Below are 16886 nucleotides of genomic sequence, written 5' to 3' on the forward strand. Positions count from 1 at the left end.
GTTTTGCTTTACGAAATATGCTCCGTGGGTTACAAAATCTATTCAAGTAAAGACTACATTTATCATACAGACTTTTTTTTTTCTTAAGAAATAAGGGCTTTTTAGAATAACCTGATTGATTCAAGACAAATGGGAATTGTAATGCACTTTTGTTGAAAAATATTTAAAACTGCAGAGGAAGACCCTTCATACATTTAAGTAGGGTAAATAATGAGTTTGGGTTCTACTAAAAAAAATAGTTTATAAAGGGATTTTTACAGTTGATGATCAAGAATGCTACCAATTATACTCAGCTGAAAATTTCTTGTCCTATTTGGCTTGCAGTGCTTCAGTTTATAAATTCTTAGTTTTAGAATTCCTATAAATAATGTGATAGAGTTTTATTATGTTTATGGTTCTATAAGTGCTTTAGTTTTATAACCTGGGAGCACAGGGCTAAGGGAGAAAGGCAGAGAGCTTTTGATGGACAACTGTTGTCTAATGAAGATGAAAAGATAAAGAAGTAGCACATGTATGTTTGAAAAACATTAAGAGCATGGGACTATGTTTTTACACTCACAATGGGATGTATTTTGCTATATATAAAAATATAGTTTTCTTAATGAGGACATCCATTAGTGGAGTAATTTCAGGTATTTATTTAAAAACTGAAGTCATTCAGTGAATTACACAACTGTGTTCAGTGTGTAGTATCCTGAAATTAGTACTAAGTTACGTATTTAGAATTTCATGTCTCTTAAGCCATGTTCTTAATACTATCCTGGCAGAAGTTGCCCTCTATACAGGTGTTATTTTGGAGGTACTATTAGTATAGAGAAAACTTTTAGAGTAATTGATTGGTATGGTTCATTAATTACAAAAGTTAAGGCACAATTTAGTAACAGTAAAGTGAGGACACAAACCCAGCACTCTCTAACCCCCAAGTCATGTTCTTAAACACTGTATTACACTGACATAAATTATATGGTCTGATTTATGAAGATGAAAAGATAAAGAAGTAGAACATGTATGTTTGAAAAACATTAAGAGCATGTAATACAGGTTGTTTACCTGAGCTGTGTCAGAATAAATCTGCGTTTACTTTAATTTCTCCACAAATAAAGCCAAAAGTAAAAAATAAAATTATCAACCAGTCTAAATATGCAGATTGTTGTTCAAGATTCTTTTCTTTTTTAAATCTTTGCCTTTATTTTTGGGGAAACTTTAAAATTACTAAGGTCAGTGTGGCTTTTTAAGTTCTTAATACAAACTTCACTGGTTTCAATAAATTTAAAAAGTCATGTTTATGTACATATACAAATGAATAAAAAGCCTAGAAATATCTTTTATTATATAGTGAGTATGTTTCATTTGGTCTCTTGAATGTTACACATGTACCAGTTTGCTTTATGGGCAAAATGAAAAGTACCTTTATATTTTGTAAGCATGGGTTCCTTCTGCAACACATAATCAGAGGAGAGAGTCAGGTCATCACTGGAAAAACAGTGTGTGTTTTATCCTTTATTTGTAGTCCGTTACAGACAGACCCAGGTTGCTCTTGTTTTCCCCTCTTCGTTTTACCATGTAGATTTTAGGGCATTCAGCCGCCTTTGTCTTTGCACTGGTCTACTTTCAAATTGGTGTGTCAGCTCTACTCTCTTTTTACACCGTTTCTTCTCTCTAATGTCCCTTTCTCATCAGCTTTTCTCTTTCGTTTTCTTTCTGCTCTTACTGTTGCTCCTTTATTCATATACTGCTCTTTGATTAATACCCCAAACTCAACTATATTTTAATTCAGTGGCTTCTTTTCTACTTACTGTGCTCTCCCTCATGCTGCTTTCTGCCACTTCATTTCCTTTGTATAAGTCTCAGCCTAGAGAATCGGGGACAGCAAACTTTAAGACCTACAGGCTAAATCCACACATCGGTAAATAAAGTTTTATTGTAACACAGTTATGACCATTTCTTTATGCATTGTTTATGGCTTCTTTAATGCCTCAGTGATAAGAGTTGAGCAGTTATAATAGAGACTATAGAAAGATGGCGGTGTGAGAGGTGAGATAGAGGTTTCCTCCTAAAACTGCATATAATATGAAAATATAATTAATACAACTAATCCTGAAAGAGCAACAGTAAAGAGGACTGTGCCAGGCTGCATACACCTAGAGAAAAGAATAAACCTCACGGAACAGGGTAACGTACCAAAGCCATGGCCCCAATGGGACCCAAGCCCTTCCCCCACCCTAGCTCACTGGCAGGAGGAAGAGAAATGGAGCGGGGAGGGAGTGGAGGCCTGGGACTGCTGAATACCTAACTCCGGAGATCTGCTCTGGGAGCACAGACCTACATTTCATGGTGCTTGCATGGTACTCTCGTGACTAGGGGGTTGGAAAGCTAAGACAGGCAGAATTCCTGGAGAGACTGAGATTCCAGCCGCTTGTGATCCATATATCCGACTGCTCTGGGACAAAAGAAAGGTGGGCAGTCTGAGAGACTTCCTAACAAGGAAGCCTTTAGCAAGAGGGCTCCTAAAGGGGCAAGGATTACACAGAGCTTACTGCTCAGGAGAAAGGACAGGTAGACAAAATTGTCCGGGTGCACTCTGCCCAGCAGGTTGGGAGCTTTCACAATCTTTAGGTGCTCCAGCTCTGTGGCTGGCTACACAGCTCCAAGGACCCCCTCTGTGATACACAGCCTACTGCACCTTTCTCCCAGCCAGCCCCACCTGGCTCGCAAAACAGCAAACCCTACCCTGGTGTTATGCCAGCCAGAGGGAAGATTTGTCTACAGCAACTACAAGCGCAAAGCATAGAGGCTTATACCTCTGTGCTTGGCCCACTGGTTCAGGCAGTGGAGATAGGCATAATAGCCAGGAGGCAGGAAACAGCTCCTTCCTCCCCCCAGGCACCAATACCACTCCCTTGCGACCCCCGACATTGCTTCAGGGGCTGAGCAGCTCCAGAGAGTAGAGCTTCTGGGACTAGAGGGTGCCATAAACAAATATGAAATGCCAAAGGAACCTGGTTCAAAGTAATATTATTAATACAACTCCTGAGAAAAATTTAAATGACATCGACCTCATGAATTTTTCTGGAAGGTAGCTCAAAATAAAAATCATTAACATGCTCATGGAGGTACAGAAAGATATTCAAGAAATCAGGAATGAATTCAAGTCAGAGATCCAATCATTGAAGAGCACAATGGAGGGTATTAAAAGCAGATTAGATATGGTGGAGGAGACGATAAATGAAGTAGAAACTAGAGAAGAGGAATACAAAGAAGCTGAGGCACAGAGAGAAAAAAGGGTCTCCAAGAATGAAAGAATTGAGAGAACTGTATGACCAATCCAAATGGAACAATATTTGCATTATAGGGGTACCAGAAGAAGAAGAGAGAGAAAAAGGGATAGAAAGTGTCTTTGAGGAGGTGATTGCTGAAAACTTCCCCAATCTGGGGAAGGAGATAGTCTCTCAGGCCATGAAGGTGCACAGATCTCCCAACATAAGGGACCCAAGGAAGAAAACACCAAGACATATAGTAATTAAAATGGCAAAGATCAAGGATAAGGACAGACGTTAAGAGCAGCCAAAGAGAGAAATAGGATCACATACAAAGGAAAGCCCATCAGGCTAACATCAGACTTCTCAGCAGAAACATTACAGGCCAGAAGGGAGTGGCATGATCTATTTAATGCAATGAAGCAGAAAGGAGTTGAACGAAGATTACTTAATCTGACAGGATTATCATTTAAATTTGAAGGAGGGATTAAACAATTTCCAGATAAGCAAAAGCTGAGAGAGTTTACCTCCCACAAACCATCTCTGCAGTCTATTTTGGAGGGACAGCTATAGATGGAAGTGTTCCTAGGGTTGGATAGCTGTCACCAGAGGTAGTAAAATCATGGTAGGGAGGGTGGAGCAGCTGATTGCGAGGCAAATGCAAAATTAAATTGACTATCCCCAAAGTCAATCAAGGGATAGACAAAGAGTACAGAATCTGATACCGAATATATAAAGAATGGAGGAGGAAGAAAAAGGAGGAGAAAAAAAACCTTTAGATTGTGTTTGTAATAGCATATTAAGTGAGTTAAGTTAGACTCTTAGATAGTAAGGAAGTTAACCCTGAACCTTTGGTAACCACGAATCTAAAGCCTGCGATGGCGGTAAGTACATACCTATCGATAATCACCCTAAATGTAAATGGACTGAATGCACCAATCAAAAGACATAGAGTCACTGAATGGATAAAAATCAAGACCCATCTATATGCTGTCTACAAGAGACTCACTTTAAACCCAGAGACATACACAGACTAAAAGTGAAGGGATGGAAAAATATATTTCATGCAACTAATTGATAGAAAAAAGCAAGAGTTGCAGTACTTGTATCAGACAAAATAGACCTTAAAGTCACAAGAGACAAAGAAGGACATTACATAATGATAAAAGGGTCAATGCAACAAGAAGATATAACCATTATAAATATCTATGTGCCCAACACAGGAACACCTACATATGTGAAACAAATACTAACTGAATTAAAAGAGGAAATAGAATGCAACGCATTCATTCTAGGAGACTTCAACACTCCACTCACTGAAGGACAGATCAACCAGACAGAATATAAGTAAGGACACAGAGGCACTGAACAACACATTAGAACAGATGAACCTAACAGACATCTACAGAACTCTACACCCAAAATCAGCAGAATACACATTCTTCTCAAGTGCACATGGAGCATTTTCAAGAATAGATCATATATTAGGCCACAAAAAGAGCCTCAGTAAATTCAAAAAGATTGAAATTTTACCAACCAGTTTCTCAGACCACAAAGATATGAAACTAGAAATAAATTACACAAAGAAAATGAAAAATCCCACAAACACGTGGAGGCTTCACAACATACTCCTAAATAACCAATGGATCAATGACAGAATAAAAACAGATCAAGCAATATATGGAGACAAATGACAACAATAATTCAGCACCAAAAAATCTGTGGGACACAGCAAAGGCCATACTAAGAGGAAAGTATATTGCAATACAGGCCTACCTCAGGTAAGAAGAACAATCCCATTTGAACAGTTTAAACTCACAATTAAAGAAACTAGAAAAAGAACAACAATTGAGGCCCAAAGTCAGTAGAAGGAGGGACATAATAAAGATTAGAGCAGAAATGAATAAAATTGAGAAAAATAAAGCACTAGAAAAAATTAATGAAAGCATGAGCTGGTTCTTTGAGAAAATAAACAAAATAGATAAACCCCTAGCCAGACTTATTAAGAAAAAAAAAAAGAGTCTACTCACATAAACAATCAGAAATGAGAAAGGAAAAATCTCTGTGGACACCACAGAAATACAAAGAATTATTAGAGAATACTATGAAAAATTATATGGTAACAAACTGGATAACCTAGAAGAAATGGACAACTTTCTAGAAAAATACAACCTTCCAAGGCTGACCCAGAAAGAAATAGAAAATCTGAACAGACCAATTACCAGCAACGAAATTGAACTGGTAATCAAAAACCAACCTAAGAACAAAATGCCTGGACCAGGTGGCTTCACTGTTGAATTTTTTTTGTTAAAGGGGAAAAGTCAAATACATATTTCCTTAGTTTCAAAGTATTGATAAATATATACTAGTATTTAAAGAATCCATACTACATACTTTGTAAATATTCTATGAAACTCCAGTACAATCAGCAAATAGAAAGGATTTTATTGTCAATAAGCCAATGAAACTTAGTTTTCTCATTTTTCCAGCTTATGTGGTATTTAGCCTTCCTGTAGTCTCTTTACCTGGAGAAAGGATCAGATCTGAGCAAGAGTATTGTGTATAATTCTACATGTATGTCTAAGAAGAATGTCTTGGAATTTTCTAGATTTTACACAGAAGAGACAATGCTCCATGTTACATGTTTATAATTTTAATACAGAAATAAATGAATGATCAACACTATTCAAAATATTTTTGAATACACCCTCATGGATTGATATTTATGCCTCAACCGCTATGAAACTCAGACTGTTACTAAAAAGAACTTTTCCCTCTTTCTTTACACTGAATTTAGGTTCTTATAGGTCTTTCATAATTTCTTCTTTGAGATCAGATGGTGCTGTTTTACTAAAGTTGCAGGTTTCTGTCAAAAAATCCCATAGCAGGTCTCCATTTTCATTGCCATCAATAAAAGTCAGATATGTCCATTGTGGATAGAAGGTTGTAACATTTATACTTAACTCCTGACTTTTCCAGCATCTGAGTGAGGTCAGATGTTACGTACTGGCAGAGGTCATCCCATGGCAAGCAGGATCCATACTTTCTCCATCACTTGTCCCATCCACTGGTTCCTGATACGAGAATAATGAGAATCTTAGCATGGGTAGCTAAGAGACTATGAAAGAATTTCAGGGTAGCTGGGATATCTTTTACATAATACAGCATTTGAATCATATGAATAAAGTCCCACTTCTGAACTTCTTTTTTCTCCATCATTCTATTTTGATATTCAGATGATGTCTCCTTATGCGAAGCAAACTTTATGTTCTCGAGGTTTGATGTCTTGGATGCAAGCTCTTTGTACTTGGTGATTTGTTCAGCACTTGGTTCCATGACTTCATTGTTGGTATGAGCTCCTGGGTATTGAGCTTGCACTTTAGAGGGAATTTGAAGATTAATTTCACCTGCACCTCCACCAACACTTAGAATCTTAATTTCTAATTTTGTATTTTCAATCCTTGCTATTACATCTGGCAGCTTGCTGTCCATGAATTCCTGCATGCACTGGTGCTCCGTGGAATTGTCGAGAAACCTCCGAAAAGATTCAATATATCTGTTGTCATCAGAAAACAAGCTCCTCATGGAAGATGCCGTATTTGGTTTTCTGAGGGAAAAGAGGGAGGGAAGGCAGGCTTAACTTCCTCCTCACCAATGAATTTTATCAAACATTTAGTGAAGACGTAATATCCATCCTCCTTAAAGTTTTTCAAAGAGTAGCAGAAGAGAGAATACTCCCAAACTCATTCTATGAGGCCAGCATCACTCTAATACCAAAACCAGGCAAAGACACCACAAAAAAATAAAATTACAGACCAATATACCTGATGAACATAGATGCAAAAATACGCAACGAAATATTAGCAAACTGAATTCAAAAACACATCAAAAAGATCATCCATCATGATCAAGCAGGATTTATTCCAGGGATGCAACGATGGTACAACATTCGAAAATCCATCAACATCATCCACTACAACAAAAAGGACAAAAACCAAATGATCATCTCCACAGATGCTGAAAAAGCATTGGACAAAATTCAATATCCATTCATGATAAAAACTCTCAACAAAATGGGTATAGAGGGCAAGTAGTACCTCAACATAATAAACGCCATATATGACAAACCCACAGCCAGCATTATACTTAACAGCGAGAAGCTGAAAGCTTTTCCTTTAAGATCGGGAACAAGACAAGGATGCCCACTCTACCCACTTCTATTCAGCATAGTACTGGAGGTCCTAGCCACAGCAATCAGACAACACAAAGAAATAAAAGGCATCCAGATTGGCAAAGAAGAAGTTAAACTGTCCCTGTTTGCAGATGACATGATATTGTATATAAAAAACCCTAAAGATGACAGCCTCTTCAACAGCTGGTGTTGGCAAAACTGGACAGGTACATGTAAGAGAATGAAACTGGATCATTATCTAACACCATACACAAAATTAAATTTGAAATGGATCCAAGACCTGAAAGTAAGTCATGAAACCATAAAACTCTTAGAAAAAAACATAGGCAAAAATCTCTTGGACATAAACATGAGTGACTTAATGAACATATCTCCCCGGGCAAGGGAAACAAAAGCAAAAATGAACAAGTGGGACTACATCAAACTGAAAAGCTTCTGTACAGCAAAGGACACCAGCAATAAAACAAAAAGGCATCCAACAGTATGGGAGAATATATTCATACATGACAGATCTGAGAAAGGGTTGACATCCAAAATATATAAAGAGCTCATGCACCTCAACAAACAAAAAGCAAATAATCCAATAAAAAAATGGTCAGTTGCTGAACAGACAGTTCTCCAAAGAAGAAATTCAGATGGCCAACAGACACATTAAAAGATGCTCCACATCACTAGTCATCAGGGAAATGCAAATTGAAACCACAATGAGATACCACCTCACACCAGTAAGGATGGCCAGCATCGAAAAGACTAAGAACAACAAATGCTGGCGAGGATGCGGAGAAAGGGGAACCCTCCTACACTGCTGTGGGGAATGTAAGCTAATTCAACCATTGTGGAAAGCAATATGGAGGTTCCTCAAAAAACTAAAAACAGAATTATCATTTGTTCCGGGAATGCCACTCCTTGGAGTTTACCCAAAGAATACAAGTTCTCAGATTTAAAAAGACATATGCACCCCTATGTTTATCGCAGCACTTTTTTACAATAGCCAAGATACGGAAGCAACCTAAGGGTTCATCAGTAGATGAATGGATAAAGAAGAAGTGCTATGTATACACAATGGAATACTATTCAGCCATAAGAAAGAAACAAATCCTACCATTTGGAGCAACATGGATGGAGCTGGAAGATACTATGCTCAGTTAAATTAGCCAGGCGGAGAAAGACAAGTGCCAAATGATTTCCCTCATTTGTGGAGTATAACAACGAAGTAAAACTGAAGGAACAAAATAGCAGCAGACTGAGACTCCAAGAAGGAACTAGTGGTTACCAAAGGGCAGGGGTGTTGTTGGAGGGCAGGTATGGAGCGAGGGAGAAGGGGATTGGGGAGTATTATGTCTAGTACACATGGTGTGGGAGATACGGGGCTAACAGTGTAGCACAGAGAAGGCAAATAGTGAACCTGTGGCATCTTACTACACCGATGGACAGTGACTGCATTAGGGTATGGGTGGGGACTTGATAATATGGGTAAATGTAGTAACCACGTTTTTTCATGTGAAATCCTCATAAGAGTGTATATCAATAATACCTTAATGAAAAAAATTTTTTTAATTAAAATATTAAAAAAAAGAAAATTACTGTCTGGCCCTTTACAGAAAAAGTTTGCTTGGGGCTGATGAAAAATACACACCATACTGGCCTTGGTCAGGTAACACAGAACATAGTATATCTCTAAACTCATGCTTTGACTCTTAATACTGTGTAATTTCATCTAAGTCCTTGTAACCATTCAAATTCGATTTAGTCTGAAGAATTTTTTTTTTACCAGCTCCTTTGTCACAATAAGTGATATATTAGGAGATGGGTTAAATGGGTTATCTCCATCCTCTAATCATCTGCCCCTTAATCCACCTACAAATTTATCTTCCCCCTTGCCATCATTATTCTCTTCCCTTTAGTTTTAGTTGAGGAGATGTTCTCATTTTCTGTTTAATCCCAACTTCTCCATTCATGCCCTTGACTCTGTCATTCTACCATTCCTGGGTTCTTGCTCTTTCATATCACCTCTCTGTTTCCAGACTCTTTAGCCTCTTCCTCTCTATTTATTCTTTCCTTTAGCCTGAAAACCTGTTCAAGTTCCTTTCATCCTTAAAAAGCATCCCTTTTTATTCTTTATTTTTCTAGTTACTATCCTGTCTTTTTTCCTTTCTTATCCAAACTTCTTACCTTTCATTTTCTACTGACTCTTCATCCCATTGTAATCTGCCTTTTATGCTTAGATACTTCTGAAGCTCCTAGTAATCTGTAATTGCTAGGTCCTTTGGACTCTTTTTGTTTGACACTGTTGATTTCACCCTCCTTCAGAAACTGCTCTTCTGTTGTTCATGTGTTTTATTATTACTCTCCTGCTTCATTCTTGGGCTTCATTTCTGTCACGCTGCCTTTAAATATGTTTGTATTCTCAGTGTTTGTTTGCCCACTGCTCTTAACTGCATTTCAGTTGGTTACACAGTCATGATTTCAGCAGCTACATGTAAGCGTCATCTCTTTTATCTCTGTGTCATTCTTATTCCATGTTGTATTATAATTATATGTTTCTATCTCCATTATACCTTGAGCTCTTCGTGTGTGGATACTGTGTCTATTATCCTCAGAGCCTAATATTTTTGCACACAGTATGGGCACAACATAAGTGTCTTTTGAATGAATGAAATTAGGGCCTTCACATACTTTTAAAGAAGCACTATTTCATGTAAAGAGTGAGAATGCTGTAAATTGTCTTACATTTACAGCCAGCCAACTGAAACTGAGCTCTAGAATGTGTTCGTTGTTGTGCTTGTTGGTATGGACAGTACAGAGAAATTCAAGACAATCTATTTCGGGTCCTTTTTGAGAACTCTGAAACTGTTACCCTCACCCTAGAAAAAACACAGACTTTTACATTCAATTCCATGGTATTTTCCCTAGGGAATTTATATACTTCATGTTAAGAAGCTCTGCTCTAAGCATTTTCAGAGTTTGAAATACCAAAGCACGTGAAAGAATTGAAGAAAACGTAATGTTGAAATGGTGGCATTGACTTCCAGAGGGATTTCAGAGGCATTAAGAATTGTAAAAATTGTGGTAGTTAGTTGGAGAAAGTTTGGGTGTGAGTGTGTGATTAGAGAGCAGTGAGAAATAAAATCATACCGATTAGTTTTTTTCTTGTATTGGACTGTTGTGTTCCCATGTGATTGTCCTATAGATCTGATAGGGCAAGGTCCTGTGAGCCACTGAGCTCTCTTCTGAAGGGCATGACATTAGGAATGCCATATCAATCATCAGGAAAAGGCAGATCTCAGAGCAGGATATGGCCTGGGAAGCCTTGGCTTCTGAAGAGTCTACACATCCAACTTCATTCATGGGTGGTGCTCTAGTAGGGCAGGCCAGCTACAGCCTTGCAGCTGATGGGCACACTCTTGGTGCTAGGAGTGTAGTAGGCTCTGTACATGGACATAAGTGCTAGGAGAGACAGGCAGTTGAAAAGCTGGACGAATGATCAGGATTGACAGCCTGCCCTTTGGGCAGAAGGGAGAGTAGGTGGGCAGATGGGGTGACAGGTAGGTGGTCTTGTGCCTGGGGGCTGACCAGGTAGTTGAGCAGGAAATTCCTCTAAGGGGCAGGGTTTGCCTTAAGCATGTGGACTTTGGGAGTAGCTTTTCTAGTGAGCTAGCTCTAAATAACTCCATGTTCAAATACTCCTCTGTAAAAACTGAACCATTAGAGAATTTATTGCATCAGCTTTGCAGTGAACTAGTAAGAGAAGGATATGAGTCCATCCATGCTGGTGCCAGGTAGTAAGTGGAGACCAGCCTTTACTGAGACTGGTGTGGAGATGGCACAGAGATTGAGATTTAAAAAAAACTGTATAGTGGAACAGATGATAGAAACTATAAGAATAGTTTAAGGTACACAATAGGAAAGTATTGCATGTTTATTAAACTACAGTCTTCCATTTATTAAAATTTTATTTATATATTTTTAGAGCATATAGAAATTCTATGCTATATTCTTCTGATGTATGCCAAGGTCAGTGCAATAACTTTATTAAAAACATTTTAAAAAGCACCTTAGCATAAAAATAGAATTTCATTTAGACAATAAAAATATTGTTTAGTACTAATAAGAGTAGGGTGATCTGATTCATGGTATCTGGAAACTATAGAAGTCTGTTTATTTAACACCATTGATGAGATGGGATAACTGAAAATAACATACAGTAGGAACAGAATTTAAAGTGTATAGAAATAAACACTGTATTAGATAGAAATAAGCTGAAGACTATAAAAATACTACTGAAAGACATAAAAGTAGATTTGACTACCTGAAAAAACATGTGCCATACTTTGAATGGAAGTACTTTACACTGTGAAGTTGTTGGTTCTCTCTTCAAGGTAGTCACTAAAGATAATATCTCTTTTTGTAGAAATTGGCAAAATGATTCTTAATATTCAAAGAGAGTATGGATTAGCAGAAGAATTTTGGAAATTTTTTTCTGCAAGAGTCATGAAGGGAGAACTTGTCCTACCAAACATTAAAAGGTATTAGAATTAAAACATAGTTGCCATAGTTTAAAGAGAGTACTTAAAAAAAAACTGTACAGAAATTTGAGAGCAAATACATAAATTTATATTATTTTGAGATGGGAAAGGACTTTCTGAAGCAAAAATTCATAAAGTAAAATATTCAGATATTTGATTATAAAAAAATTAAAGGCTTCGATGTGTCCAAAAGTACCACATATTTTAGAAGACATGCTACAAACTAGGAAAAACAGAATAAAAACTTTTACAAATGGCCAGTGAACATATGGAAAGAGAGTCCACCTCACTAGTAGTAAAAAAAAAAAAAAATGCAGTTTCAAAGCAGTGGAATATAATTTTTTCATCTGTCAGCTTGCTGACTGGTAAAAGTGAGAAAGATTAATACTACCTGGTGATAGGGAGTCAGAAAACAGCTTACACTCTGCTAAATGGGGCGGTTTAAGTAAAAACAAGTAGCATTCTAGGAACTCAGTAGTATTTCAGATGAGGCCAGGACATTTTCAGGTAGACAGTTCACTTGGTAATATTGTGTAATGCTAATATACCCAGTAACTGTCTGGTTTTAGTTTTATTTTCTCTTGCTCTGCATAGTCTTAGTGGAGTCTTACGAATAACACATATCTTAAAACAGGGCAGTGAAGGAATGTGGATAAATTGTCTCCATTTTAATTTCTTTTCCATGTGATTGTAAATAGAAATTGATTGCTTTTTTACCCAGATCAGTGCTGGCAAAGAGTTTCAAGTGAATACGTGCTCTTGAATTTATTACTTGTTCTTGTAATTTATACTAGAAAAGAACACTCTAAACCTGTGGAGTGTTTTATATATTTGCTAATGAAACAGAAAGGTGTTTGTACAGCTGTAAGAATAGGAATTCATTTCATTTACTAACTTTTTCTCAACCTGTTTCCAAACACTTTTGCTGTAGGTTTGAGATTAAGCTGCTATAAAAAGACTACTGTGTTGGCTAATTCTATTGGCAGTTAAATTTCCAAATTCTGTTTTTTGTTTCCCAAACATTTCTAAATTCACTTTTCTTTAACTCTAAATTTTTTAAAAAGTCACTCAATTTTCCCTTTTCCTTTCTTTTTAACTTTTGAGATAAAAAACTTTTAAAAAATGGCTTTTATAAGAAAGTGCTTGAACAGATTAGACCTGTTTCATTCTTTCTTACAGCACAGACTAAAGGGTCCTCCCTGCCTTCCCCCTAGAAATGGGGTTCTGAACCAGGAGCCTAATGGAGAAGCTGAAAAATCAATGTTCATTTCCTGATACCACCCCACAACCCAACAAAGTATACCATTCTACTGGTGTTTTTGTTAGAATTTCTTTGGATCTTTTTTGGAGATAATGTGGGAATCTAACATTCTGTGGAGTCTGTCACCTTTAAAAAATATAACAAGCCTCAGCATGTGGGCTTCTGTCTTCTATTGTTTTTGTGTTATACTTACCTAGCTTTGCCATAGAATTTGGTGTGCATTTGACCCTGTGGAGTCTTGACTACTGATCTTCATTAGATCTTTCAAAGGAGTCTGGCTTGTGGATTTAAATTTTTTCCCCTGATACTTGGATGATATTTGAGTGAAATACAGCATTTTAAATGATAAAAGTTCTGAATAATATCAGCTCAAATTTTAGTTTAACTAATTTAGGTTTTAAGGACTTTTCAAATGTTAAATTACAGTAGCTTTTGACAAAAATTACATGATCATCTCCATAGATGCTGAAAAATTCAACATCCATTCATGGTATCCATTCATGGTAAAAACTCAACAAAATGGGTATAGAGGGCAAGTACCTCAACATAATAAAGGTCATATATGACAAACCCACAGCCAACATCATACTTAACAGTGAAAACCTGAAAGCTTTTCCTCTAAGATCGGAAACAACACAAGAATGCCCACTCTCCCCACTTTTATTCAACTGGAGTTCTTAGCCACAGCAGTCAGACAACACAAAGAAATAAAAGGAATCCAGATTGGTAAGGAAGAAGTTAAACTGTCGCTGTTTGCAGATGACCTGATATTGTATGTAAAAACCCTGAAGAATCCGCCCCAAAACTACTAGAACTAATAATTGAATTCAGCAAAGTTGCAGGATACAAAATCAACACACAGAAATCTGTTGCATTCCTATATACTAACGATGAACTAGCAGAAAGAAAAATCAGGAAAACAATTCCATTCACAATTGCAACAAAAAGAATAAAATACCTAGGAGTAAACGTAACCAAGGAGGTGAAAGACCTATACCCTGAAAACTAAAAGAGACTCATGAGAGAAATTAAAGAAGATACCAATAAATGGAAGTACATCCTGTGCTCATGGATAGGAAGAATTAATATTGTCAAAATGGCCATCCTGCCTAAAGCAATGCAGTCCCTATCAAAATACCAATGACATTCTTCAAAGAACTAGAACAAGTAGTTATAAAATTCATATCGAACAACAAAAGATCCCAAATAGCCAAAGCAATCCTGAGAAGGAAGAAAAAAACTGGGGGAATTATGCTCCCCAACTTCAAGCTCTACTACAAAGCCACAGTAATCAAGATAATTTGGTACTGGCACAAGAACAGACCCATAGATCAATGGAACAGAATTGAGAGCCCAGATATAAACCCAAGCATATATGATCAATTAATACATGATAAAAGAGCCATGGATATACAGTGGGGAAATGATAGCCTTTTCAATAACTGGTGATGGCAAAACTGAACAGCTACATGTAAGAGAATGACACTGGATTACCGTCTAACTCCATTCACAAAAGTAAACTCGAAATGTATCAAAGACCTGAATATAAGTCATGAAACCATAAAACTCTTAGAAGAAAACAGGCACAAATCTCTTGAATCATCAGCAACTTCTTCCTGAACACATCTCCTCGGGCAAGGGAAACAAAAGCACAAATGAACAAATGGGACTACATCAAACTAAAAAGCTTCTGTACAGCAAAGACACCATCAGTAGAACAAAAAGGCTTCCTACAGTATGGGTGAATATATTCGTAAAAACTACATACCCAACAAGGGGTTAACATTCCAAACTATGTAAAGAACTCACATGTCTCAACACCCAAAAAAGCAAATAACCCAATGAAAAAATGGGCAGAGGAACTGAACAGACACTTCTCCAATGAAGAAATTCAGTTGGCCAACAGGCACATGAAAAGAGGCTCCACATCACTAATCATCAGGGAAATGCAAATTAAAACCACAATGAGATATCACCTCACACCAGTTAGGATGGCCAAAATCCAAAAGACAAGGAACAACAAATGCTGACAAGGATGCAGAGAAAGGGGAACCCTCCTACACTGCTGGTGGGAATGTAAGCTAGTTCAACCATTGTGGAAAGCAGTATGGAGGTTCCTTAAAAAACTAAAAATGGAAATACTATTTGATCTGGGAATCCAGTCCTAGGAATTCCACTCCTAGGAATTTACCTGAAGAAAACAAGGTCACAGATGCAAAGACATGCAGCACTATTTACAACAGCCAAGATACGGAAGCAACCTAAGTAGATGAATGGATAAAGAAGATGTACATACACACAATGGAATATTATTCAGCCATAAGAAGAAAACAAATCATGCCATTTGCAACAACATGGATGGAGCTAGAGGGTATTATGCTCAGTGAAATAAGCCAGGCAGAGAAAGACAAGTACCAAATGATTTCACTCATATGTGGAGTATAACAGCAAAGCAAAACTGAAGGAACAAAACAGCAACAGACTCCCAGACTCTAAGAAGGGTCTAGCGGTTATCAAAGGGAAGGGGTTGGGAAGGGTGGGTGCAAAGAGAGGGAGAAGAGGTTTAAGGGGGCAGCATTTTGATTAGCACATACAATATAGGTAGGTCATGGGGAAGGCAGTATAGCACAGAGAAGACAAGTAGAGACTCTGTAGCATGTTACTATGCTGATGGACAGTGACTGCAGTGAGGTGTGTGGGGTGATTCGATAATATGGGTGAATTTAGTAATCACAGTGTTGCTCATGTGAAACCTTCATAAGACTATATCAATGTTACCTTACTTAAAATTTTTTAAAAAGGGATTCACACTTAAAAAAAATGTTTTGCCTAAAGTTTTAACTAGAAAACTTAATTTTGTACTCCTCACGGAGTAGGGAAAATAAGAACTACTGCTTTTTAATATTTAAGCAGGATATATTTTTCTCCCAGGGATTTTTTAAATCTTATTTTATCATAGTACTATAACATTGAATCATTCATTTTATATAGGAATAATGTGAGATTTCTTCATTATTAATGTATTTTGATACAAAAGGCACTGCCTGGATAGGGTTACTGGCTCCAAGCACTGCATTCAGACTTATAATCAGATCCTGTAGCATCAAAAGCATTTGTATGGCTGTTTATTGTAGGAGCCCTGTGCTTTCTGCACTTTCTCAATGGTGCATAGATTGAGCTGTCTCTTCTGTTTCCTAGTTATTCCATAGAGCTCCAGAAGAGGGACAGAGACACAAATTAAATTTCAAACTGTATTTTTAATGAAAACAGTACTCCAGTGTTTGCATTTCCATATCAGCTGTTTCTTTCCAGTCTTTGGTCAAAGTGTACATACCCTAGGTCAGATCACAGAAAGGAACAAAATAAAATGATTTGTTGGTTTGGTTTGATTGTAACTAGAAAACCATAGAGTCTGTTTTCTAATTTCTAATTTATTTTAACACGACAGGTGATGTTTGGACTGAAACTAAACACTCCTAACATGATATACTCTCCTTTTCCTTGGAACTGCTTACTGCTTAGGAAAGAACTTTTTCAGGTGGCTTACCGTGTTAAAGCTCCTGGTTGCTGCTTTCCCTCTGCTGTGTTTTAGTCTTTTGAAGCTGACATCCTTTAGATCTCTTACCTAATTCCACTGTTGTGATAGCCTC

General features: G+C 37.2%; 1 protein-coding gene and 1 pseudogene across 7 annotated transcripts in view; one reads left to right on the top strand and one right to left on the bottom strand.

Moving 5' to 3' along the window:
• ATXN2 (ataxin 2) overlaps positions 1-16886 on the top strand; it is a 125958-nt gene that overhangs the window by 30127 nt on the left and 78945 nt on the right. The gene's annotated exons all lie outside the window — the stretch shown is intronic.
• LOC130680748 (histamine N-methyltransferase-like) lies at positions 4-13458 on the bottom strand (annotated as a pseudogene).

This window comes from Manis pentadactyla, chromosome 14 (assembly GCF_030020395.1).
Source record: "Manis pentadactyla isolate mManPen7 chromosome 14, mManPen7.hap1, whole genome shotgun sequence".
Taxonomy (NCBI): Eukaryota; Metazoa; Chordata; class Mammalia; order Pholidota; family Manidae; genus Manis; species Manis pentadactyla.